Below are 26,141 nucleotides of genomic sequence, written 5' to 3' on the forward strand. Positions count from 1 at the left end.
AACCAAAAAGTACACGATTTATAAAGTTATTGGCTTCTAAAGTAAGGAGTCGACTCTGAATCGCTGAAACGAGTCGTTATAGATTTCAAATCTTTTGCCCATCTCTATGTACGTCACTAGGAGCACTTTGCATAATAGTCTCCGCCTACCGTGTTGGTAGAAACGGAACTCTGACCTGCCCCACCCCCCCACACAGACGCTCTGTTTGGTGTGAGAGCATCATGTCGAGGAGACAGTGTGTTTTTAATTGTAAAGGCAAGTTTGTTTTATTTTCACTGCCAAAGAATGAAGATCAAAAGAACCAATGGCTAAAATTCATTTTCACCACAATACCAGAGCAGTACAACAAATCCCTTTTGTTGTGTTCACAACATTTCACTGATGACTGCTTTTCTAATCTCGGTGAGTACAGCGGGTATTTTCAAAGCGTTTGGCCATAAAAGATGGTTCTATACAAACTTTATTTAGAACAACGAGCATCTCCGAATCACAACGCGAAGTATGATTATGCATTTTTTATTATGTGTCTGTTTTCTCCCGAGCGTCTTATCAGTATGTGTGCTGTCTGCAGCCTTTGTTTGTGCTGATCGTCATGTACAAACACGTCATTAAAATGAAGTGTAACTCTGTGAATACTCAAAGAAGAGACATGAGAGAGATATCTATAGAAAGCTTGACATGTCTACTTTAAAACTAAATAAGTGCTTCTAACAGATATTCTATGATAAAGTAATCCATATGAAAACAACGCGATGTCTGTTTTTCATGTCTCCCTTCGTTATATCCAATGTGACCACGCCCCAGCACTGAACGCGCTATTCAGATTCAAACTGCGAGACTGTTCAAGCTTTTTATTTTACTGTTTGCTTCGCGGGGAGAGGAATAAGACCTAATTCACCCCAAACAGATACTAACGCATAGTTTACCATGGAGGTGTGTGCGGAACAACCAATCCAAACTGGTTATGTTAGTTGACAAATCAGAACACAGTATGCTACCGAAAGGTGGGGTTTAAGGAAACTGAATCTTTTGAACAGCTTAGCGCGAACCGTTTGGGGATCTCTGAGAACTGAGGTAATTTTAAAATTATATTTTGAGAAAATGACAATGTTTTTTAACCTTGGATGGATTTAAACCTATTGTACAGGACTTTTAAACAGTGATAGGAAGCTTAGAATTTTCATCTTACTGGCTCTTTAACATTGTTTTTACAAATTATACACTTACAGTTTGTTTTATAGTCCATGAATTCAGATCATGCATCAATGTCAACTTTCATGATCTCTTTAGCATAATTGATGTAGTCATGAAGAAGCCCCATCAGCACAGTATGTGTGTTCTAAATAATCCAGGGAAGTGTCCTCCTTTACAACCGCTGCATCAGTTTAGGGAAAGGACAATATCTTCTTTGACCAGCATTCCTCCCAGTCACCACCTGCTCTTCATCAGTGGCCTAAAAAGAGAAACACATTTGAAAAAAGAAAACTTTAATTAAACCATCCATTTTCAGATAGAGGTGTATTCACATTCGTAAGGATAGGTAAATAATCGGTTTTAAAGTTTCAACACTTTGTGTGGTTGTTTAATGTCTCCGTCTACCACAGTGCTCTTGAATGCAATAATGGCAGCACTAGTGTGAGGGCATGTGATATTGTTTAAATAAATATATTGCTTTCAGAAATTCAATTCAATTCAATTCAAGTTTATTTGTATAGCGCTTTTTACAAAACAAATCGTTACAAAGCAACTTTACAGAAAACGATGTTTCTACAATATTAAGTAGTAGCTAGTAGTTTGACAGGATTTTAGAAAAAAATAAAATAATAATAATAAAAGACGTAGTCAGCTAGACGATGAACTATCAATATTAATAATTAAGTTATTATATGATTCAGTCACACATTTAGCAATAATTGTTAGTTCTGTTTGTTGATTCAGGGTTAGCATCATCTGACGTCCTCTGAGGGTCAGCATCATCTCTTCTCAGGTGTTCTGGATCCAGACTGGAGCTTGTGTAAATCCTAGTGACCACGGGATGTAAATCCTGTGGCGAAACATAGAAACAAAATACAGACATCATTAGCATAGCTGCTGATCCAACAAAGTAAAATTAGTTTAACCTAAGCTAACGAATAAAAATGCACCTTTGATCAGATGCAACTACACTCACAATTAAAAATTAAAACATTATTTGAATGCTTGGCGAAAGAGATGTGTTTTTAATCTAGATTTAAACAGAGAGAGTGTGTCTGAACCCCCGAACATTATCAGGAAGGCTATTCCAGAGTTTGGGAGCCAAATGTGAGAAAGCTCTACCTCCGTTAGTGGACTTTGCTATCCTAGGAACGACCAAAAGTCCAGCGTTTTGTGACCTTAGGGTGTGTGATGGGTTGTAACGTGGTAGAAGGCTAGTTAGGTATGCTGGAGCTAAACCATTTAGGGCCTTATAGGTAAGTAATGATAATTTGTAACTGATACGGAACTTAATAGGTAGCCAGTGCAGAGACTGTAAAATTGGGGTAATATGATCATATTTTCTTGACCTGGTAAGGACTCTAGCTGCTGCATTTTGGACTACCTGTAGCTTGTTTATTGATGAAGCAGGACAACCACCTAGAAGTGCATTACAATAGTCCAGTCTAGAGGTCATGAATGCATGAACTAGCTTTTCTGCATCAGAAACAGATAACATGTTTCGTAGCTTGGCAATGTTTCTAAGATGGAAGAATGCAGTTTTTGTAACATTGGAAATATGATTTTCAAAAGACAAATTGCTGTCTAATATAACACCCAGATTTCTGACTGTAGAGGAAGTTACAGTACATCCGTCTAGTTGCAGATTGTAATCTATAAGATTCTGTGTAGTGTTTTTTGGTCCAATAATTAGTATCTCTGTCTTATCCAAATTTAATTGGAGAAAATTGTGTGTCATCCAATCTTTTACATTTTTAACACACACTGTTAGCTTAGATAATTGGGAAGTTTCATCTGGTCTCGTTGAGATATATAGCTGAGTATCATCAGCATAACAGTGGAAGCTAATTCCGTATTTTCTAATAATATTACCAAGGGGCAACATATATATTGAAAATAGAAGGGGACCTAGGACGGATCCTTGTGGCACTCCATATTTTACTGATGATAAATGAGATGACTCCCCATTTAAGTAAACAAAATGGTAGCGATCGGACAGGTAGGATCTAAACCATCTTAGAGCCTGCCCTTGAATACCTGTATAGTTTTGTAATCAATCTATGAGTATGTCATGATCTATGGTGTCGAACGCAGCACTAAGATCAAGTAAGACTAGAAATGAGATGCAGCCTTGGTCTGACGCAAGGTGCAGGTCATTTGTAATTTTAACAAGTGCAGTTTCTGTGCTATGGTGGGGCCTAAAACCTGACTGAAATTCTTCATACAGATCATTTTTATGCAGGAAGGTGCTCAATTGAGCAGACACAACTTTTTCTAAAATTTTAGACATAAATGGAAGATTTGAAATAGGCCTATAATTTGCCAGTACACTAGGATCTAGTTTTGGTTTCTTAATAAGAGGCTTGATAACCGCCAGCTTGAATGGTTTTGGGACGTGTCCTAAAGATAACGACGAGTTTATGTTATTGAGAAGCGGTTCTTTGGCTACAGGTAACAGCTCTTTCAGTAATTTAGTGGGTACAGGATCTAATAAACATGTTGTTGGTTTAGATACAGTGATACGTTTATTTAGCTCTTCCTGTCCTATGGTTGTAAAGCACTGCAGTTTATCTTTGGGTGTGATGGATGAAACTGAAGTGTTAGATGTTGTAGAATCTACATTCGCTACTGTATTTCTAATGTTATCTATTTTATCAGTGAAGAAATTCATAAAGTCATTACTATTTAACGTTGGTGGAATATTTGAATCAGGTGGCGTCTGGTAATTTGTTAACTTAGCCACTGTGCTAAATAAAAACCTTGGATTGTTTTGGTTATTTTCAATGAGTTTGTGTATATGCTCTGCCCTAGCAGTTTTTAGAGCCTGTCTATAGCTGGACATACTGTTTTTCCATGCAATTCTAAAAACTTCTAAGTTAGTTTTTCTCCATTTGCGTTCAAGACTACGAGTTACTTTCTTGAGAGAGTGAGTATTACTGTTATACCATGGTACAGTACGTTTTTCTCTTACTTTTTTCAATTTGATTGGGGCAACAACTTCTAATGTATTAGAGAAAATAGTGCCCATGTTGTCAGTAATTTCGTCTAATTCATGTGTATTTTTGGGTACAAATAGCAGTTGAGATAGATCAGGCAGGTTATTTGCGAATCTTTCTTTGGTGGCTGGAACAATAGTTCTGCCAAGACGGTAACGCTGAGACATATAGTTAATATCAGTTATACGCAGCATGCACGATACAAGGAAATGGTCTGTAATATCATCACTTTGAGGTACAATATCTATAGCAGTACGATCGATTCCATGCGATATAATTAAATCAAGTGTATGATTAAAACGATGAGTGGTCCCGGTGACATTTTGCTTGACTCCAAAGGAGTTTATTAGGTCAGTAAACGCAAGTCCTAATGTATCATTTGCATTATCAACGTGAATATTAAAATCTCCCATGATTAGCGCCTTATCAACTGTAACTAGAAGGTCTGAGAGGAAATCTGCAAATTCTTTTAGGAATTCTGTATACGGCCCTGGTGGTCTATACACAGTAGCCAGAGCAAGAGATACATTAGATTTCTTTTGCATGTCTGACAGAGTAACATTTAGCAGAAGTATTTCAAAAGAGTTAAACCTGTATCCTGTTTTCTGGGTAACATTGAGAATATCACTATATATTGTTGCAACACCCCCGCCACGACCAGTCTGACGGGGCTCATGCTTATAACAGTAGTTTGGTGGAGTAGACTCCTTTAGACCAAAATAATCATTTGGTTTTAGCCAGGTTTCAGTCAAGCAGAGTAAATCAAAACTATTATCTGTGATCATTTCATTTACAATAACTGCTTTTGGTGTGAGTGATCTAATATTTATGAGCCCAAACTTTAAAAATTGTTTTTGTTCATTTACTTTACATTTTTCTGGTTTAATTACGATAAGATTTTTTCTAGATCCTACATTATATTTATATTTATATTTATATTTTGACCTCACTATTCGGGGAACAGACACAGTCTTAATAGGTTTTACAGCACAAGTACTTTTAGCATTTAAGCGGTTGGAACAAAACTCATCATAATGGTTATTTGAGAATTGTCTTACTAGTCACATGGAGTGAAGTGTCCTGGAGATGTTGTCGGAGAGAAGCTCCGCTCCAAATCTGCTGGGGTGTAATCCATCAGCGCGAAACAGTCTAGGACGCTCCCAGAAAAGATTCCAGTTATTAACAAATAGCAGTTTCTGTTCTTTACACCATGACAACAACCATTCATTTAAAGCAAAAAGTCTACTGAACCTTTCGTGTCCTCGTCGATACGTGGGCAGTGGTCCTGACACGATGATCGTCGCTGCGGGCGTCGTGCTGCGAACTGTCTCGATCAGGCTCCTGAAGTCCCTCTTCAGCGTCTCCGTCTGCCGCAGCGTGGTGTCGTTAACCCCGGCATGAAGCACGACCGCTCTGGGGCTCTCGCCGTCCTTCAGGATCGCGGGTATCTGCGCAGAAACATCGAGAACACGAGCACCAGGCAAACAATAAGTGTGCACTTTACCTTCGGCTAAAGTAGCACTTACGTGTCGGACGATGGAGTCTCCGATGATCACAGCGTCGCGTCCTGTCTCGCGGAGGGGAGCGAAGCGGTTCTGGATGGAGATCTCGAAGGCAGGAGGGGGAGAAGTCGTCGCCCGGGACCCAGCTCGCGTCCTCTGCTGTGGATGCACCCAGGGTCCGTGGTGTCCCGGCGTCGCAGTGAAGGACATCTGGGAAGATCGCGTCCTGGGTGCACCGGGCCTGCGCAGAGAAACACACGGAGTAGACGTGGTGGGACTGTTAACAGCACGCTGTATACTTACCCCGGACTTGTGAGCGTCAGCCCGGGATGATTCCAGCGCGGCTCTATGCTCTCTCAGCTCGGCCTGCCTCACCTCCAGGTCGCGAATCTGCTTCCCCGCGGCCTCGAGCTCGAGCTGCACAGAGTGGAGACATTCATCCGCCATTAAAGCAAGTAACAGTGAGTACAGCAGTGGTAATGTGTGTGAATAGAGTATTAGCAATGTAAGCGCAGTTAGCAGCAACCACGCTTGCTGATGCTAACTGGCTAAAAGCTAATAGCGGACCCGGGAGATCAAAATAAAACTAGTGATAGCGAGGCGCTCTGATTGTTTTTGTTGTAGAATACAATAGAGGATATATTCACGCGTTATATAAACGGAAACGATGATGTATAAAATTGATTTTTAAGTAAAAAATAGTCAATGAAAAGAATATAGTGACGGAGCTCAAACGCAGTACCTAGAAAGCTACTTCTTTACTGAAACATTAAAACAGACATGACATTAACATACCTCAAAATTGTTCATGTACGTGGAGGGCTGCTCTTCAAAGGGTTACTTCACTAAAAAATAAATATGGTCATACTTTACTCTCCCTCATGCTGTTCCAGACTGTGACGGTCTTTTAAGATTTATTAATATTTAAATATTGGAATTAATTACTTCTACAATAACTCTGTATTCATGAGGCTTGAAAATAAATGGATTGACAAAATTCTGAGAACATTTTAAATATATTTATTTGTGTTGTAAAGACAGACACAAGTCTTACAGGTTTGGAATGACATGAGGGCAATTAAATTATTTTTTTGTGTGAACTTTACCTTTAAGAGGGAAGACCAAGAATGATGACTGTCCAAATAAGACAACTCCAAAGTTGGTTTGAGTTCTGCAATGAACAACACAGACATCAATGGTTTTAATGAAATGAGCACGTAATCACACTGTTGTTGCATCATGTGAAGTAAACAGGCAGGAGACAACAGAAAAATTTATTTTCTTAAAATAACTTACATAAAATCTCAAAGGAATAATGCTCTCCTATGTTTTTGGCTTATAAGATATACAAAAAAAAAAAAAAACATTATTTTACTCTTAGTACAAAAATAAATAAATAAATAAAAAATAACTGATAACATGAAATTATGAAGTTTACTTGCTTTTAACTATCTTTCCCTCTCTTCCAAAGAAGCTGAGAAAACCACCTCCACCTAACACAAGCAGACTTCTGTGTCCTTAAAGGGGGGGTGAAATGCTATTTCAAGCATACTGAGTTTTTTACACTGTTAAAGAGTTCGATTCCCATGCTAAACATGGACAAAGTTTCAAAAATTAAGTTGTACGTTTGAAGGAGTATTTCGGTTCCAAAAATACTACTTCCGGTTTGTCACAAGTTTCGGAAAGTTTTTTTCGAGTATGGCTCTGTGTGACGTTAGATGGAGCGGAATTTCCTTATATGGGTCCTGAGGGCGCGTCTGCCGGAAGAGCGTGCGCTCCCGTATAGCAGAGCAATGAGAGCACAACAGACTTCACTGATCAGAGCGAGTCCGTCGCGAAATGTCACAAAAGGAGTGTGTTTTTGGTTGCCAGGGCAAGACAACCCTGCACAGATTACCAAAAGAGAAACAGCATTAAGGGACCAGTGGATGGAGTTTATTTTTACAGATCATCCACGGAGTCGTGCAAGTGTTTGTTCCCCTGCATTTCGAAGATGCTTGTTTTACAAACAAGGTGGTCCAGTTTGACGCCGGATTTGCACATTGTTTATTTCTTAAGGATAATACAATTTCAACGAAAAAGGATCACGATCGTGTGTTGGAACCGCAGGTGGTGAGTAATACTGCTTCAAATATCTCTGTGTTGTTAACTTAGCTATCGGCGCATAAGCACATCAAGTAAACAACATGCGATGTTGTCATCAAACTGCACGAGTAAAACTGCTTCAAATATCTCTGTGTTGTTAACTTAGCTATCGGCCCGTAAGCACATCAAGTAAACAACATGCGATGTTGTCATCAAACTGCACTTTCCACAAGTACATCTTAAAAAAAAAAAAGACGACAAAGTGGAACTTAGTCATTTTCCAAAACCGCTAAGCAAATATATACAGTTTCAGTACATACCACATAGAGACTGATTTCTGATGCTGCTCTTGTTCAATTTCAGCCTCTGTATCTGATTCTGGATAATAAATATACGCTGAATCTGACTGTTAGCCATGGTTTGTTCTGGTTGGTTTTGTCCTCACAGTCTCACAGCTTCCAGACGTGCTCAACAAAGCTTACTGGCGCTCGTGATTCTTTAGCTCCGCCCACACGTCACGCCTCCAGCCACTCGTGTTTTTCCGGGAAAAATTGGTACAGACTATCTTTCTCTTATGAATATAATAAAACTAAAGACTTTTTGGAGTTATGAAGGATGCAGTACTACTCTATAGGTACTCAAGATTAACATGATATTGAGTGAAAACGAGCATTTCACCCCCCCTTTAACTCCTAAGTTAATTTGAGTTCTGCAAAGAGGGACATCAATGGTTTCAATAAAATATAAACATGTAATCACACTGTTGTTGCATCAAAATGTGAAGGTAAAAGGGAGGACACAAAAGAAACATTAATTAAAAAAAACTAAACAAAAAACACACCAGTCTCAAAAGAATGAAGTTATCTTGTCTCTGGATTTTTAACGTCTACAAAAACAAACATTATTTTAGTCTTAGTAATAGAAAGATAATGATAGAATTCTCAAGTTTACTCACCTTAAACCCGTATGTCCCTCTCTTCAGAAGAAGCTGAGAACACCTCCTCCTCCTCATACAGTCTGTGACTCCTCACACAAACAGATTCTGTGTCTTTAACTCTCATAAGCCAAAGCAATAGCATCCCTGACCCAATGAGACATGGTCTGCCTGGTGGCAGCTGCTCCTCTGTTACCACCACCATAACAGATGAACAGTTGCTCCAACTTACGCCACTGGCTAGTGCGGTGGACATAAGATCTGGAGAGCACGGACTGGACACAGTCTATAAGATTTCTCCTGCTTTGGTGTTGTGAACGGCGGAGGGCAGAAGGCCTCTAGAATGACCGGATGTACCTTAGGCAGGTAATCAGGATGAGGATGCAAAATCACTTTCACCATCTCTGGGGCAAAGTCTAAGCATGATAGTGAGATAGACAAAGCCTGCATATCCCCAATTCTCTTCAAAAAAGTTATTGCCATGAGAAAAAAAAAACATTTTTAGAGTCAGAAGTTTATCAGACGCTAATTCTAAAGGTTCAAAGGGGGTTTCAACCAGACCCTCAAGAACTATAAGTAAGTCCCAAGAAGGCATCTTGGTTTTTACTGTAGGCCTCAGTCGTCTGGCCCCACGAAGGGAGTGAGAGCAGAGGGTGTCTCCCGAGTGGCATCCCATCAATCAGGGCGTGGCAAGCCGAAAGAGTGGCCACATAAACCTTAAGAGTGGCAGGGCATGTGCCTGTTGATAATTTCTCTTGCATGAAGTCCATAACTGAAGCAATATGGCATTTGACTGGATCCACATTGTGTACCACACACCAACTCTCAAAGAAACCCCATTTACTGGCATAACTCTGTCTGGTGGAGAAAGTCTTAGGGCTTTTGATGGATATTATTGATACCATTCTTAGTGCTGTGTTCCTCAGTTGGTACCCATCAGGGGCCAAACATGAAGATTCCACAGGTCGGGCCTGGGATGGAATATCGTGCCCCCTGCCTGAGACAGAAGGTCCCTCCTCTCCTGGAATCGTCCATGCCAAGCCGTCGAGGAGAAATAATATATCCGAGAACCACACTCTGTTCGGCCAGCATGGCCGTTTGTTGGCGAACTCTGGCTAGGACTCCCAGGAGCAGAGAAACTGGAGTAAACGCATACAGGCGCATTTTGGGCCATGTGTGCATCATCGCATCCAGACCCAGGGGGGCTGGGTGACTCAGAGAGAAGTAGAGGGGACATTGCGCTGTCTGATGGGAGCCGAAGAAGTCCACCTCCGCTTCGTAAAATTTTCTCCACATCAGTTTCACTACCTCTGGGTGGAGTTTCCATTCCCGGTAGTGTTTCTCTGGATATTAAATCTGCTCCCACATTCAAACGCCCTGGAATGTAAACTGCTCTGAGTGACAGGAACTTGTCCTGGGCCCAAAGAAAAATCTGCCTCGCTATTTTGTTCAGATTGAATTAGATGAGCATTTATATAAGAGAATGTTGCTGTGTTGTCCACCTGTACTAGGACATGACAGCCCCTCAATTGATGGATTAAATATTTAAAAGCCATCCAGACAATTGATGTGCCAATCGAGCTGATGACCCTACCATTTATGTGTACGTGCGGGGGGGATAAGGCTAGGCCGAATGGAAGAACCCAAAATTGGTAAGCTTTGCCCCCGGGACCGAATTTCCTGTGTTGTGGCAAATTTTCTATATGAAAATATGTGTCCTTCAGATCGATCGTGATAAAACAATCACATTTGTAATTTGTAGCTCTTGTGACAGTACCTGCATCAGGTCTGGTTTCATGGAAGTGGAGACCATGCTGTTGAAACGTGGAGGATGACGAATAAATTGGATCCTGTATCCTATCCGTACTGTGCTTAATACCCATGCAGAAATTTCTCTTGACTCTTTGAGAGTGGTTCCAATTTTAACACTTGCTTTTGAGGGGATGTTCTGTCCTTGGCCTGAATGACAGCAGGAAACACTGGAACATCTAATATCTCACTGGAAACCACTGCCCCCCAAAGCACAAAAAGTGGCGGGGATGGAGGGTTTTTGTGAGGGTGACGGGGCGGGCCGAAAAGCTCTCGACCACGCACCACCCCGTGAGGGACTACCCCCACCAGCACGGGTGCTAGAGCGTCAGGACTTTCTCTGCTTGTTAATAATAGTCATGAGGTCTGGCTTGGGAGGTTGCTGAACACGGCGAACCTGTCCCCAATCTCTACGAGGGGGAATACGGTCTGCCACGCTCTGCTTTTTAACCTCCCTGGTTTTTGAAGGACCGGGGCGAGGCTGAGTGGCTGATGGCCCCTCCCCTTGAGTGCGGTGATGAAGGAACTGAACGAACACTTCTTCATGTTTCTTTACTTCCTTAGACCTGTTGACAACCGTATTAACCGAATCTGCAAACAGGCCAGATGGAGAGTCTAAAAGAAACAAACGTTCTTTCCTTTTAATGCCTGTCAAATTAAGCCACAGGTTCCTCTCCATGCTGACTAAAGCTTACAGAACGGCCAATGGCATGAGCCATCTGCTTGGTCACACGGAGAGACAAATCTGTGGCTCGATGAAGCTCAGCGAACGCTTCCTCGTCGATTGTACTGCCCACACTCAAGTCCTTCAACAGGTCAGCCTGGTATGCCTGTAACACTGCCATAGTGTGCAGCGCAGCACCAGCCTGACCTGTAGCTTGGTAAGCTTTACCCCCTAGCGATGATGTTATTCTACAAGGTTTAGTGGGCAGAGTAGGTTTCTTAATCGAGGATACAGATTCGGGCGAAAGATAGCTTGCGAGCGTCTCTTCAACCTGAGCCATCTCCGAATACTCCCGTGACTTTGCATCCATGATAGTTGAAAAAGTCAACGTCGAGGGAAAAAAGATGTGAGAAGTATACGGCTTACTCCATGACTTCGAGATCTCATCATGGATGTCCTCGAAAATGGGAAGAGACTGCTGTTGTGGTCTCTCTCCCCTACCACCTGACAGAAACCTATCCTCCAGCTTACTACGTTTGGGGGTCTCTTGTTCGCGTTGCCAGACAAGCTGCAACCTGTCCACCACGCGAGTAACCACCTCGAGCAGTTCCGTGAGCGATTTTCTCTCGCGAGAGGAACGCTCAGAGGTGGGCTGCTCGTGGTCCGAAGACCCAAGAGATTTATCATCCTACTCGTAAACCGAAGAAGCACAGGAGCGCAGTTCAAGATCACGAGAGAGGATGTGTGGATCGGGTGACACAGCAAGCGAAAGGGACTGGCCTGTCACTCGCTCGTCATGCAGATCCCCACAAGAGCCCCTCGATGAAAAGGTGGGTGCGGTCTGGAAATAGTTCAGATGAGAGCGAAGCCAGAACCGCGTGCTCTTCCCCCAAACAAACAAAACAGTAATCATGTGTATCCACCTCATTCATAGGACGAGAGCATGGAGGAACACAACACTTACAGTTTCGTTGACTCATCCTACGAAGATCTGTAGCTGACAAAATAATCTTTCTGACGCATACATGCACAGAATGATCTGAAAACAAAAGACCTGTTGATGCACCTGTGGCTTATCTATTTATAGCCCCGTGTTGCTGGCGTGCTCCAATGACGTCATCAACCGAGGCTATACCCATTATTCACAGCTGGTCACGAGTAAGATGTTTCCCAATGCGCTGAGCAGCTCAGCATCGACTGTAGCTTTCGAAAGGGAACCACCTCTCACTCAACATTGACAAGACCAAGGAGCTTGTGATCAATTTCAGGAGACAGAGAAGAGAACACACACCCATCACCATCCACAAGAGACCTGTGGAGCAGGTAAACAGCTTTAAGTTCCTCAGCGTTCACATCATTGAGGATCTCACATGGTCTACCAGTGTTTCCCACAGCCTTACACTCTATTTGTGCTTTTTTATGCACTCTAGGCGGTGCATAAAAAAGCCTGGAGCAATCATCAGAGACTCCAGCCACCTAGTCTCAGCCTCAGATGTCACACCCATGGACCAATGGCTGCACGTCTGATGCATATGGCATACAAAAGTGGAAACGCTTCAGGAGTGTCGAAGTCCTCATCAGATTGGTTGAATTCTACAGGATTTCCGCGAGACGTGTTTGTCGCATTCTTTAACGTTCCGCCTGGAACTATATCCTGTATCCTATCCGTAAGATACTGTGGCGCCAAACCCCCTCATGAAAGAAGAAAGCCTAGTGTTTACAACTGTGACAACGGGTGCTTACAAGGATCAACTAAATTCTGGATTTTCAAAAGTATAAAAATCGCGGCATAGAATCTTTAAAATATGTCCAAGATTTTTTCACACGGTTATTGTGGCAACATTTCTATGCCTCGAAATGTGACGATGAACAAAACAAACTGTGATTGGTTGTTTGACATGTCAATCAAACGGCCTCATGGGCAGGCATTGGCCATTGAAAGCTCCCATAGATTCCAGACCTTCAGTTTGACTACCAGCCGCTCATCCTACAGACTGCTCTCTCTGCTGCCCTCAGAAAGATGACTCCGCAGCATCCGATCCCACACTAGCTGACTTAGGGACCGCTTTTTCCCTCAGGCTATCAGACTAATGAACAGTCAGAACTAATACACCCTACTGCATGCTCTGAATGTGTTTTCTTAATTTTGTGGGTGCCCTGCTGTCCGCTGCCAGCATGTTAAGGCTTAGGATACAAGGTGAGCATGATTTCACCAAGTACAACGTGTTCCTAGATCAACATCCTTGTTTGATCCTGGAACAACATTCCAATCAACCAATCAGAATAGAGATATAACTTTTCAGGAAACATCTGTTTTAGGTTTACGATCAGGGTTGGGTGTTTCTACACCCTTGTTAATCAGCTATCATTTTTCCACTGATTTTAGGAATAAATTATGGGTAGGGTTAGGTTTAGGGGTAGGGATTGGGTTAAGTCTGTATTTTGACAGTAATGTTGATCCAGGACCATCAAAAGATGTTGATCCAGAAACCTGTCTTACTAACCGGCAAAATCACGGCCACCTAGGACACACATAGCCATTTCCTTTTCACCAATGACATTAATCACGATCAGGTTTTTCTAGATCCTGAATTAAATTTATATTTTGACTTCACTATTCAGTCATCTAGTGACACTAATGCTGTTATTGTATTATTATTTTTTCTTTTTTTTTTGTTATTGTATTAAATTTTTTTCAAGGTTTTGTTCTTAAAGTTTTATATATATATATATGTGATCTCCCACTACTTTAAATTAGCCTTTTGTTGACAAAATATGTTGGTTCGTCCAACATACCCAACTTACATACAAAACTTTTTCCAACTGGCCCGCTTGTTAGTGATTTTCAATAGTTCAGACCAACATAGTGTTGTCTTTTTCAACCAATAACACAGCAGACTTATCCATCTGTACCATCTTCTTGTGCAGTTCAACCCATATTAGTACTCTAAATAATCCAGCATGCACATACAGGCACTGAAGGGGAAAAAAATCATAGAAAATGTCTGTTTTAAATAAAAAGGATTCCTAGGATGAGTCCATATTTAAAGGGGTAGTTCTTCCAGATATTAAAAGGTCTTAGTTTTCAAATTGATCCCCCGCCTAATTATATTGGAGAAACTAATGTACAAGAATTTAAATTACAGCTTAAAACTTGTTTTATTATGGCATGTTTTATTTGGCTTACTGTGATCTAATGTATGTTGTTGTGCAAATTATATAAAGCACATTGGTGTTTTAATTGTGCTATATATATATATATATATATATATATATATATATATAAAGTAAATTGACATTGTAAACATGTAATTTTAATTTCTCAAAGTAGCCTTAAAGGGACGATTCACACAAAAATTTAAATGTTCTGTCATCATGTCGTTGCAAACCTCTGACACAGAAGAATGTTGGTAACTAAACAGTTCTGGTGTTGATTGAACAAAATAATGAATTTATTAATTTTGAGTTATCTCTTTTTACGGATATTTGCTAAAATATACAGATTCAGCTTCTGCAAAGCTATTAGATAATGATTATCCATATTATATTATAATTATCTTATTATATTATAATTATATTATTAATGATCTATATTATCTATAGATAATGCATGTGTGAATTATTTTCAGTAATAGATGAATTAATGATATAATTCTCATAATGAGGGCATCTACTTTCATTAAACTTAAAAGACATGTCCTTGAAAAATCAAAAACTTTTATTGAGGGTAAGGGACAGGACTCGGAGCAATAGTTAATTGATAATGCAAAACCTAATTAGGATTTTAGATAAACTGGGGAAGAGAGTTTTTTAATTGGAATTTCAGTAAAAGTAGGTCTTTTGGCATTTTCTATGTGTCTTTCATTGCATGCCAAGGTTTTTTCTTTCTTTCTTTTTTTAATCTGTGCTTTTTTTTACTCACTATAATGTTTATTTGCAATAGATCTTGGAACATTTGGGATTGAAAATCCTGTAAGATTCGCTGAATTGCTATCTGCCTGTTGAATGAGCCATTACGTTGAATTTGAATATCCACATTTATAATAATACAACATGACCCAAAAATCCCATCTGTAGCCTGATGGGAAAGTTCACTGTGCTCTCTCCATCCATAAGCAACACAAAGCTTTCCACTGTCCTTCATGAATACAGATGAGCAAAGGAGGAGCTGGCATTTGTACTTGTTTATCCCATTTTCTCTCCCACTATCTTTTTCTTCAGGGAAAAGTGCATGGCTTAGAACATGCTTCAGCCTTCCGTTCACTGATTGGATTCTAAGTCAGAACAGACGCTGCTGTCGCTGCTCCCAGTCTGGCACTTGCAGCATCTCACATTCCTGCAATTTCGGTTGCAGTTGCTAGTCCATGTCCTGTTTTTCGACTGATCAGTTCTTGGGGTCATACTGGAAGAATTAATATTATTGAAACTTGTGTAACAGTCAGCTTGGAGGTGCCTTTCTTATTGGCTGTTATCAGTACCACCGCTCATATATGCAGAGTACACAGTTAGCATAGGGCACCAACTCTCAGGGGTATCCATCCCAGTTGCTCAAAAAAAATATCAACATATGCATATACATAAATACAAATATAAACATGAACATATATACTGTACATAATTATTGAAAATGTCTTTCACGGTGAATGCAGTAATCAGTAGGCTGAGCACCATTCCCGCATCCATGCCTGCGCCCACCTTCACATCTGACGGTAGTTTTCTCAAATGAAATGGTAAAATGCTCAGAGCAGCTGCAGATGATATTTGGGTCCCACTTTATATTAAGTCCTCTTAACTACTATGTACTTACATAAAAAAAAAAAAAATACATGTACTTATTGTGTTCATATTGTATTGTTAATTTGTTTTGCTGCTATTGAGGTGGGAAACAGGTAAGGTTAGGGACAGATTTGGTGGTATGGGTAAGTTTAAGGTTGTGTTAAGGTGTGAGGGATGGGTCAACCGTGTAATTATACATGTAATTACAGAAATTAATTACAGATGCAATTATGTGCAGATATTTTTCAAATATAAGTACATTGTAAAAACATGTATGTACACAATAAGTGCATTGTACCAAATTAATAATTTAAATTTAAGTACATAGTAGTTAAGGCCACTTAATATAAAGTGGGTCCAATATTTGTGTATTCATGTCATCATAGTGAGACAGCAGAAACTGTAAACACAGCGAGCACCGTCCACACTTATGTGTGTAAGTTCCTAGTAAACAAAACCGTGCGCCCTGCCATATGCCATTCATTGTTGATTGCGGACAGCATGACGTTTTATGTGTGATATCAAATGCTTCTGCAGATTTATAGCATTTCAAATCACGCATTGGCTTTGTTCTTGGTTCTTGGTTTGTTCTTCGTTCTCAAGTGCTGAATGAATGACAGACTTTCTGTTGTAACACCACGCAAGGTAAATAAGGGTGAAATATAGTGCATAAGAGTAATTATAAGATTCACGTTAATCAGATCTTGTTTTAAAATGTATGCTGAAATGAATACCGGAAATTCATGGCTTTTGAGAATCAATATCGAATCAAAGTCATAAAAAAAAAAAAAAAAGATAAATCAAAAAATCAATTTGTCACTGCCAGGACATTAAAGTTTTTATAGAAAATATTTTATAGTCTGTTACAGAAAAACAAGTTATGCTCAGAGTCCACAGCCTTGATCATAACATTATAACAGGCACCTTCCTATTAGAGACCTGCATGTTGGGCGGGATCCATCACAGCAGAGTGCGGCATTGGAATAAACTTGATGGGTGGGTAGAGACTCGTGTGCGCGGGATGCAGGATGCTGGAGAATAATTTTGGGTGTGCCCAACAGTAGTGGATTTAGTGCATTGGGTGCTCAAGACATAATATAGGAATGGGGCCCTTAATATATTTACACACATTTATTTATATCCACCTTGAGGTTCCTTTTTTGCTTTTGTTTTTGATGATGTGATGCCCCATTTGTGTCCCATGTTTCTTTATTTTTCATGGTTTTCTTTCTCGTTGTGAATAATAACAAATTGATTTACAGTTGAGAAAAACAGGTTTTCACAAAGACAAAATAAATTATAAAATTGTAAACCTCATAACTGAGCCTTTAAACTTTTTTTTTTTTTTTTTTTTTTTTAAAGCTGTGATGCCCCATTTGTGTCCAATGTTTCTTTATTTTTCATGGTTTTCTTTCTTGTTGTGAAAAATAACAATAGATTTGCAGTTGAGAAAAACAGGTTTTCAAGACAAAATAAATTATAAAATGATAAACCTCATAATTGAGCCTTTAATAAGTCAGAAGTATACGCAGATGGTTATTGTGGTAATAAACACTATAAACAGCAACGGTTCACATGTCTGTGCTTAATGCTCATTGTGGCGAGTGGGGCGGGGCCGAGAGGCGTGGGAACGAGGAGTGAGGCCAGGTGTAGTGATTGGAGATGAGCTGCACCTGCGCCCCACCGCCGGTATCGAGTCCCACGTAGGAGATGGAAGGATATAAAACTGGAGCGACTATAGTGAAGGACGAGAGAGGACCAGGCCTGGGATATTATTTTATCTTTGCTTTTTATTTGGTGCGCACCAGTCGTCCGCGAGGGGCTGGTGCGCTGTTTTGTATTTATTTTTGAATATTAAAATGTTTTGATTGTGCGCCGGTTCCCGCCTCCTTCTTCCGGATGAATATGGAGTTTTTATTGTTACACTCATATTGTATATGAAAAGCATTTTAGGGGTCCCATGGCTTTTGGGGGCTCGAGGCGGTCGCCAACCTTTGCCTAATGGGTGATTTCTTCCCTGAAGCCCAGCATACTGTAAACCACTGAAACTCTTTTTAAAAAGTCCCGTAAAGCCATTAATTTGCATACTGTCAAATTATCTGGAATTTATACCTGTTATCAGAGGATTAGACAAAGAGGAAAATAACATTTTATGTATTCAGGTGTTGTATATGATTTGGTAGGCCTATAAATCTTTGTGATATGGCTGTTGTTGTTGTTGTCTGTGGTCAGACTGTCTATCATATCCTGACTGGTGGTTGGCTGGCAGGACATAACAGAGACAGTAAAGATGGCTGAAATCCTTCCAGAGGTCCAGTCTGCTGTCCTGCCATTCCTCAGGCCAGCAGGATGCCCTGGGCCAAGCTGTTTTACTTGGCTGAGTGTTTGCAAAGCATCCAAGTTTGGTAATGTTGACACAGCTTGGTCAAACGCCTAATGTCTATTTTTATCCTTTCCCTGACACAGTGTTATTATTTTTGTATCATTATAGAAAAAAAAGGACATTATATGGTACGTTTGCCTTTCAATAGATTTTCTAAACAGTTGCTGTCTTTCTAAAATATTACAGAACACCAGTCCTAGATTTTATTCACCATCATTAATGTAATTAGGGCCAAAGCCATGGTCCTATTGCTTTTCTAAGGATTATTTTTTATTATTTTTATAGGGCATTTTCGAAAGTTTTGTAGCACACACCATTTGACGTACAGTCACATAAATTCATACACATATAGATTTCATCATATCTAACAACTGCATTAGCTCCACCCTACAGGAAGTCAGCTATCTAGGGTTCTGTAAAGAGCACATGCATCAAACTGTTTGATGTTTCTTGTAGGGTTTTATCGATTGCCACCAAACTATGTAAATATAATCTCAAGAAATCGAGGATGCTAAATTGTGAAGGGATTTTTGATACATCAAACGGGTGGCCATGGCGAAGCCATTTCTCTGAGAAATTAGAAACAGGAAGTGTGTAATAATTTTTCTGCCTACATTGTCTGATTATGATCAGACTTCAGCAGTGTTTGTTGTATGATCACATAGATCTGACTATTAGAAGTCAAGTTATAGTGCCACAAACTGGAAGCAAGAAGTAAGACAACTTCAAAATCCTTTGAAAACAGCCTCTATTTTTACTCTGTTTTCTTCTAAATTCATCAGAATAAAATGTAAAACAGCAGATTCATAACTGTGAAGGGATTATTGATATCTTAAAAACTCTTGCTATGGCAACACATCAACCTTGAATTTTCTTTTCCATTGATTGTGAGGCACTTAACATGCTTAGAATTTCATGAAACTCAACACAAACAAAGCTCATAAATGGGTGTGGAACAGGCACTCTATAGCGCCACCTTTTGACAAAATTGGTGGGGTTATTTTTCCCTAAAGTCACCAAACTGGGTACATGTTGTTCTCATCAAGCTGGGCAGCTTTCTAACTTACAATCTTTAGCTACAACCAACAGGATGTTATCTATTTTTTTTTTTTATATATATATATATTAGGCTGTGAATTGATGCATACTCCTTATAGGTGAATCATGCAGCTCACACCAAACTTTGTCAAAATGATGCCAAGATACGGAAAATGCTAAATTGTGAATGGATTTTGGATAACTTCAATGGTTTTGTTACATATTAAAGTAACAGTAAAAAAAGGTAAGTTATTTTCTTATATCTTTAAAGTACATTATCCAAATGTCTTCACATCTTAATTCTTTCTTAATTCTTAGGAAACATGCTTAAAAGTTATGCTTGTAGATGAGTGTCTATGCCTGAAGCACCTAAGTGAAAGTAACATTTTACATATTTTACATATCTGTGAGAATTAAACGTGTTTTTAAGAAATTAAGCTAGTTTAATTGTAATAATAAAATAATTGAAATAACTAATGTTCAAACCACGTTGGTTAGAATTTATAATTTTTATTATGGCCTAATGAGGTCTGTTTTACCATAAAAAAGTGTATGATTCCATAAATTAATTTACAAGTGGATTTATCCAGCTATAGGGACTGCAGCATATGTTAATCATAATAGTTGATCAAGAGTCAGTCATTGAGCTCAGCAGTGAGTGTGATGCTGTGTGGGGGAGGGGTGATCGGCTGAGGTGGGGGAAGGGAGAGACACTCACTCTTATAACTTCACTTGAGCAGCTTTGGGATGAACTCTTATAATCACGTCAAGAAAACATGATTTCTACACCAAATGTGAATGTATCAGCTGATTTGTAATGTTTTTAAAAAAAATTTATACTTAATATATAATCACTCAATATTCTTATACTCTAAGAATAATTAACAATAATAATGATAAACAATGAATATAGGAAATTACAACTTATAAATGGTGTTATTTAATCAGTGGCCTTCACTCTTGAGTGTTTAGGGAGATGGGTGACAGCTTATAAGAGCTCATAAACTACACAGAGAAAATTACCAGATCCATTTTATTCAAACCTTAGACAAACCTTATCTTTTCGTGGTTTAAACGCATTGAAAATCAACTAATGTAAACATGCCCATCTGCTTTAATTGTGAAGAAATGTGCGTTCAAAGCCTAATGTCCGTCTACTTCCTATTTTTTTTTATTAATACTCAAAAATAAAAAATAGCACACATATAATAATACAACCATCAACATAAAAGTGGTAGACAATAATAACAAAAAGAAATTAGAAACAACAAAAAAAAAGAACAGAAAAATACATTACAACCTAAAAGAATACAATCGAGACTTACATGTCATTAAACAAAAGAGTTACACACAGATACAGTTACAAGGCATTTTTGTTTATAAACAACTTGATTAATGAACGGCATTGCTCAAAATCTTTTATAAAAACAAAGAAAAGAGGTCTAGGATTTTAATTTTTGCATCTGTAGAGGTGAAGCAAAATCAGATCCACTACATAAAATAGTTTATTTTTAGATAATTCCTATTCAGTAAAACCCAATACTACGTCCTTCCAAAACAGAACAACAGAACAGAATAACTGAAGGAAATACCTTTCAATCTTTTCATGTAATGTAATGCCTTAATTATTTTGTAGGAAATCTCTTTTACTTTGTTAATTAGTAAATCCATATAAGGAAGCATCCACAGTTTTTTTCAGCAGATGTTACCCACTGTATTATTCCAATAGTAACAGCTGGCAGAATAATAATATTCTGCTGAAATAATGACTGAACTATCCTATTATTTTTACTGCATGGAGATGCAAAACATAATCTACCAACAGTATCAACCAGATTAGGAGAAACCGGCGACAAAGCATGGACACCTCTCAGTAAAGCACCTACATCTGACCTCATAACTATGGACAAATATTTTGGAGAGACAGGAAATTGAGAGTAATCTAAAAATTCTACATATGAAAATAACAATCCTTGAGATCATGAACTGACTGATCAATAGTATGTTTTTTATCAAACCAACTCTGAAAAAATAAGGATTTACTCTGATACAAAACACACTACAGTTATTCTAAATAAGGGTCTTGAATATTAGCGACCAGCCCTGAGAACCTGTCTATGGAGAGCAGATCATATAGCTGGTGCATTATCAATCTTACAGTTACACATGAGAAGAAAATATAACTGAAACATAAACATAAACAAACAACAAAACATAACTGGGAATAAAGTTCCACAAAGACACTGGGTTCTTTCTAAACTGTTTAAGCTAATTGATCATGAAAGTGTAATTTAAAGCACTGTACTCCAAAAGATGAAGCCCCCCTTTATCATGTGTTCATTAACAAATGTTCAGTAAAATGTGGATCAGACTGAAAGACATAAACAATCCTGGAAAGGCCTTCAGTATACCTCTCAACGATAGATCTGTGTACTACATATTTTTCTGTTTTATCAATAAGGAGTTTGTAATTAAGATTACATCTTTCTTTCTGATACTTAGTTATTATTAGCATACCTAGACAACATTTTTTTTTTCACTGGGATATTATGGGCAAAGTATTAATTACAGTCTTTAATGGAAAAAAGGTTCACACTTTTGAATATTTAAGCATGAACCCGTCTCCCCGTATCAAACTGCTCATGCAACATTCGTAATGGTCTGTATTCGTTTTCATGCAGACTGACTGGTTTTTAGGACTGTATAATATCGCGCCATTCGCAATTGGTCAGAATCCCCGTGAAGTGCATCTTTTCCGGAAGTGCAGTTCCTCTTAGAGGGCGCTGCATTATACACAAATCACGTAAAAGTGAATTTTTGGGACAATTGAGATTTTAAGGCCAGACACCATTTTAGTGTATACTAAATGCTATTATATGGTCAAACAAATGAGGACATAAGAAGGGTGGACTTCCGGTGGAATGGTGAGGGAAATGGTCGCGTTCTACTGAAGCTGCTCACCGTCCCGGATTTGTTATCATGTAAGACTGATATCTCCATTATCTGATTATCATTATCTGATTATCTGATATCTGCCAAGAACCCTCCTGCGGTCAAATCCTTCGCTTCTAAACGTTCGGAAAGAGTGGCGGAGCTTGACTATGCTATGCAAACGGAGCTTGCTAACTCCTCTGCTAAGTGGAGGTAGGCACTCAAAAAAGCTCAAAAAGCAGAAATAGCCTCTGAAGATTATGCAGTTCTCACTGCTGCGAGTGACAATGGGGCTCATTTACATATCATTTAGATAAGCCATACCCCCTGCATAGCAATGACAGACACAACGGGAAAAATCGGACCGCATACTATTAATAATAAAGGAGAATGTGCATTGTAAATGTCAGTAATTTATATTTTTTGACTTTTATAAAAATGATTTAGAGGCTCAAATATGTGAGTTTTATCTTTTTATAAAAAATCTTTAATCTTTCAAATGTGGCCATCATTTTTAATGTTATTATTTTAATGTTTATGTAAACAAAAAGTACATATTGATGCTAATTTTATTTGTTATTTGCTTGTTTTCTACATAAAACATGGTGAACTGATTTCATTGTGTAGCATTAGGACTTTTTTAACAGGATTCTGTGATAACCGTTGAGCTAGCTAATAACAATAGGTAGATATGGGAAGGTCTAAACATGGACTAAACATGAGATAACGTGTGTTCTTAGAATGAACACAAAACGACAAACTTTGATGTTTATGGAAACTCACCCCATAAGAAACAGAAAAGTATTCTTGCAGATCCGAAGTTTGCACTGTGCGTCTGTTTGCCTCTAAATGTTACGGATTTTCCCCATTTCTCTGTCTTTAACCCCATCAAATGTTACTATCGATATAGCCTCTGATATCTTACAGTCCAACTCGTCTGACGTCAGTCCAATACATTCTTCCTCGTCGTCATCTTCGCTCAGTTGTAGATTAGGGATATTATACAGTCTTATTATGTCGCTTTCATCGTCGCTCAGATCGTCTTCAGAATCAGTGAGCGCTTGTTTATAAGCATCCGGCTTGTCGAAAAAGTACTTCGAAGCATTTTCGGTGTAACGGCCACGGTTCAGCTCGTCTGCATTCATCTTTGCGCCGTACATCTTCATTGAATTTTGATAGCAGCTACAGCCGGCCAGAGCGCTGCATACTAAGTAGCCACGCTTCCCTCGGAGGGCGGGGGCAATAACAAAAGAAACAAAAGTCAGCATATCCAGTATGGAAATACAGACAGACAATGAAACGCCCCTACTGCGTGCTAGAATCTCCGACAAACTAGCTGATTTCAACCTCAAAATGTACGCTTTTAAATATACCAATACTGCTATCTCAAACACGGACAGGCTTCTTTGTGATATGAACTAACAGATTCTGCAAAAAAAAAAAAATGAAAATCACCAATTTAAAAAAAAAAAAAAAACACTTCTTTCTCATTTTGCTCGAAAGTTGTGCTGCCGACTTGTGTCACTGGTTTCTGTGACGGGTCACATATGCTGTGGGACTTTTCGGACATCACCTGCAGTGGCGTTGCAAGAAGAAATGGGAGAGATGCCTGTACATTTAAGGAGGGAACAATTGGCAGCTAACTATTGGGCAAACCTACAAGGACATGGTAGGTCCCATCCAACTAGAGTATTAATGCAGGTTTGCTGGGAGCATGAAAGGGTTAAAAGTCAAAGTTTTGGATGGGTATGTGGTGCTATTGGAAAAGACTTGGGATTAGAAGGTATGGAATTTAGTCCAACAGTTCCATTGCCTGTCAGACCACCATGGTTGTTTATGGAACCTATAGTGGATCTGCAGTTATTAAATAGAAACTTAAAGAGTAGAGTAGAGGTGGAATTTTATTTTTTTGATGAGTTTTTTTCAGAACATCTGAACTAGGAGTTTAATGGGTATTACACAGATGGGTCTAAAGATCCTAAGTCTGGGCAAACAGGGGCTGCATTCAGAATAAAAAAAAAAGGAATTAAGGTACAGAAGAGACTGTCTTCAGGAAATGAAATGGTAGATGGTTTGGCAAAACAAGCCAGTAAAAGAGAAGATTGTGGAAATATCAATCTTAATAAGCAAAACAGAATCAAAAACAAAAATCTGGATGGAAATCATGAAAAAGTGGCAGAGTGGTTGGGACAGAGAGGAGAAAGGGAGATATTTATACAGAATACAACAGAAGGTTGGAACAGGGAAGATGGTCACTGGAAGGAATTGAAGGGAAGAAATAATTTTCACTAGGTTAAGGATTGGACATTGTGGGTTAAATAAATGCTTACATATTTTAGGTAAGCATTTATCAATAAGATGTGAATTTTGTGACAGTATTAAATCACATTTGTTCAACATGTGGTACTTGAATGCCAAAAATATGATCAAGAAAGGATAAAGATGAAAGAAAACATAAGGAATTTGGGGGTGCAAGGGAATTCACTTAAGGAAACTTCTGGGAAAAACTTCAAATGATATCAGTACTTATTTATTTACCTTCCCGAAGGACACGGGGATGGCAAATAGAATATAAAATGAAATGTTGGAAATCTGTATTATTAATTCTGGTGGGGGGGGAGGGTGTTGGAAGTCTCCATTTGAGTTATAGTTTGTCTCTGTCTAGCTATGGTTCGTTAAACATCAAAGAAGAAGAAGAACTTGCAGATGCATTGAGTTTTAATTAGCTTCATTGGTTGTGTTCTCACCGAAAATGCCAGCTCTGGCCCAGTAATGGTTGCCTGATTTGGCTAGACTTCGGCTGTGCGAACCTGACCAGATTTCAACTGAGACACGCATAATTAGCCACATTCCGCCAATAATGAACTATAAGGACTGGTCTGATTTTGGCTGAGATATGGACATGCATACCAGTTTAGGTTGAGTGCTGGGTGTGGGTCTCCAGTTACAATGTGGTAAATAGTATGTAGCAGTGCAGAGCCGCTGCTGGCCAAATGTGTGAGTTAAGCAGGATTGTATTGTTGTGCGCCCCTTCCTCAAATATGATGATGGGAAAAAAAAAACCTAATATAGGGGTGAAAATATAACTTTAATCAAATAAAAAAGTAAATGAATAAATTCTATTTTTTACAAATTACTATTGTAGCTCTCGACATTTACCTATGGCTGTAACTTTATTATGACTCTAATTTATTTTACAGTCTCAAGCATAAGGAAATCATGCAAAAGGAAATTAAGCAGTTTTACTATGATACAACCATGGTTTTTTTTTGTGATATGCACGTTTTTTGTTGAAGAAATTATAAAGGCTGTGTCATCTATAGCAAAAAGGTGGCCAAAATGAAAGATTAAGTTAATATTTTTTATTTTATTTTATTTTATGTGTAGAAAAAAAAAGACAAAAGGGACAATACATATTAATGAACATTTTTCACAAATGTAAATATGCCATATTATAGCCAAAGGCTAATTTCCATCTGCAGACCCCCAAACAGGTAGATGTTACACATAAATACACATAACTACATACAGACACACTATGCACAGTCTATATACAGAGAAGCAAGTACAATAACAGTTAATATTTGAATTAAATGTTTAGTCAATAGCCTAAACAAGGATTTGATTGTCCTGTAAGTGTAACAGCAGCAATTACAAGGCATTTGGCTCCCTTTGCAGGCATTTGTAATAGCATACATAAATGGATTATTTTGTATTTGCCTACATTATGTATTTTAACAGTGTTATTATTAACCAATAACTATTGCCTCATTGTTTTTTATATAATGCATTTTAAGTCATTTTAAAAGCTATTGATGGCTTAGGTCTG

This window comes from Carassius auratus, chromosome 37 (assembly GCF_003368295.1).
Source record: "Carassius auratus strain Wakin chromosome 37, ASM336829v1, whole genome shotgun sequence".
NCBI classification, from domain to species: Eukaryota; Metazoa; Chordata; class Actinopteri; order Cypriniformes; family Cyprinidae; genus Carassius; species Carassius auratus.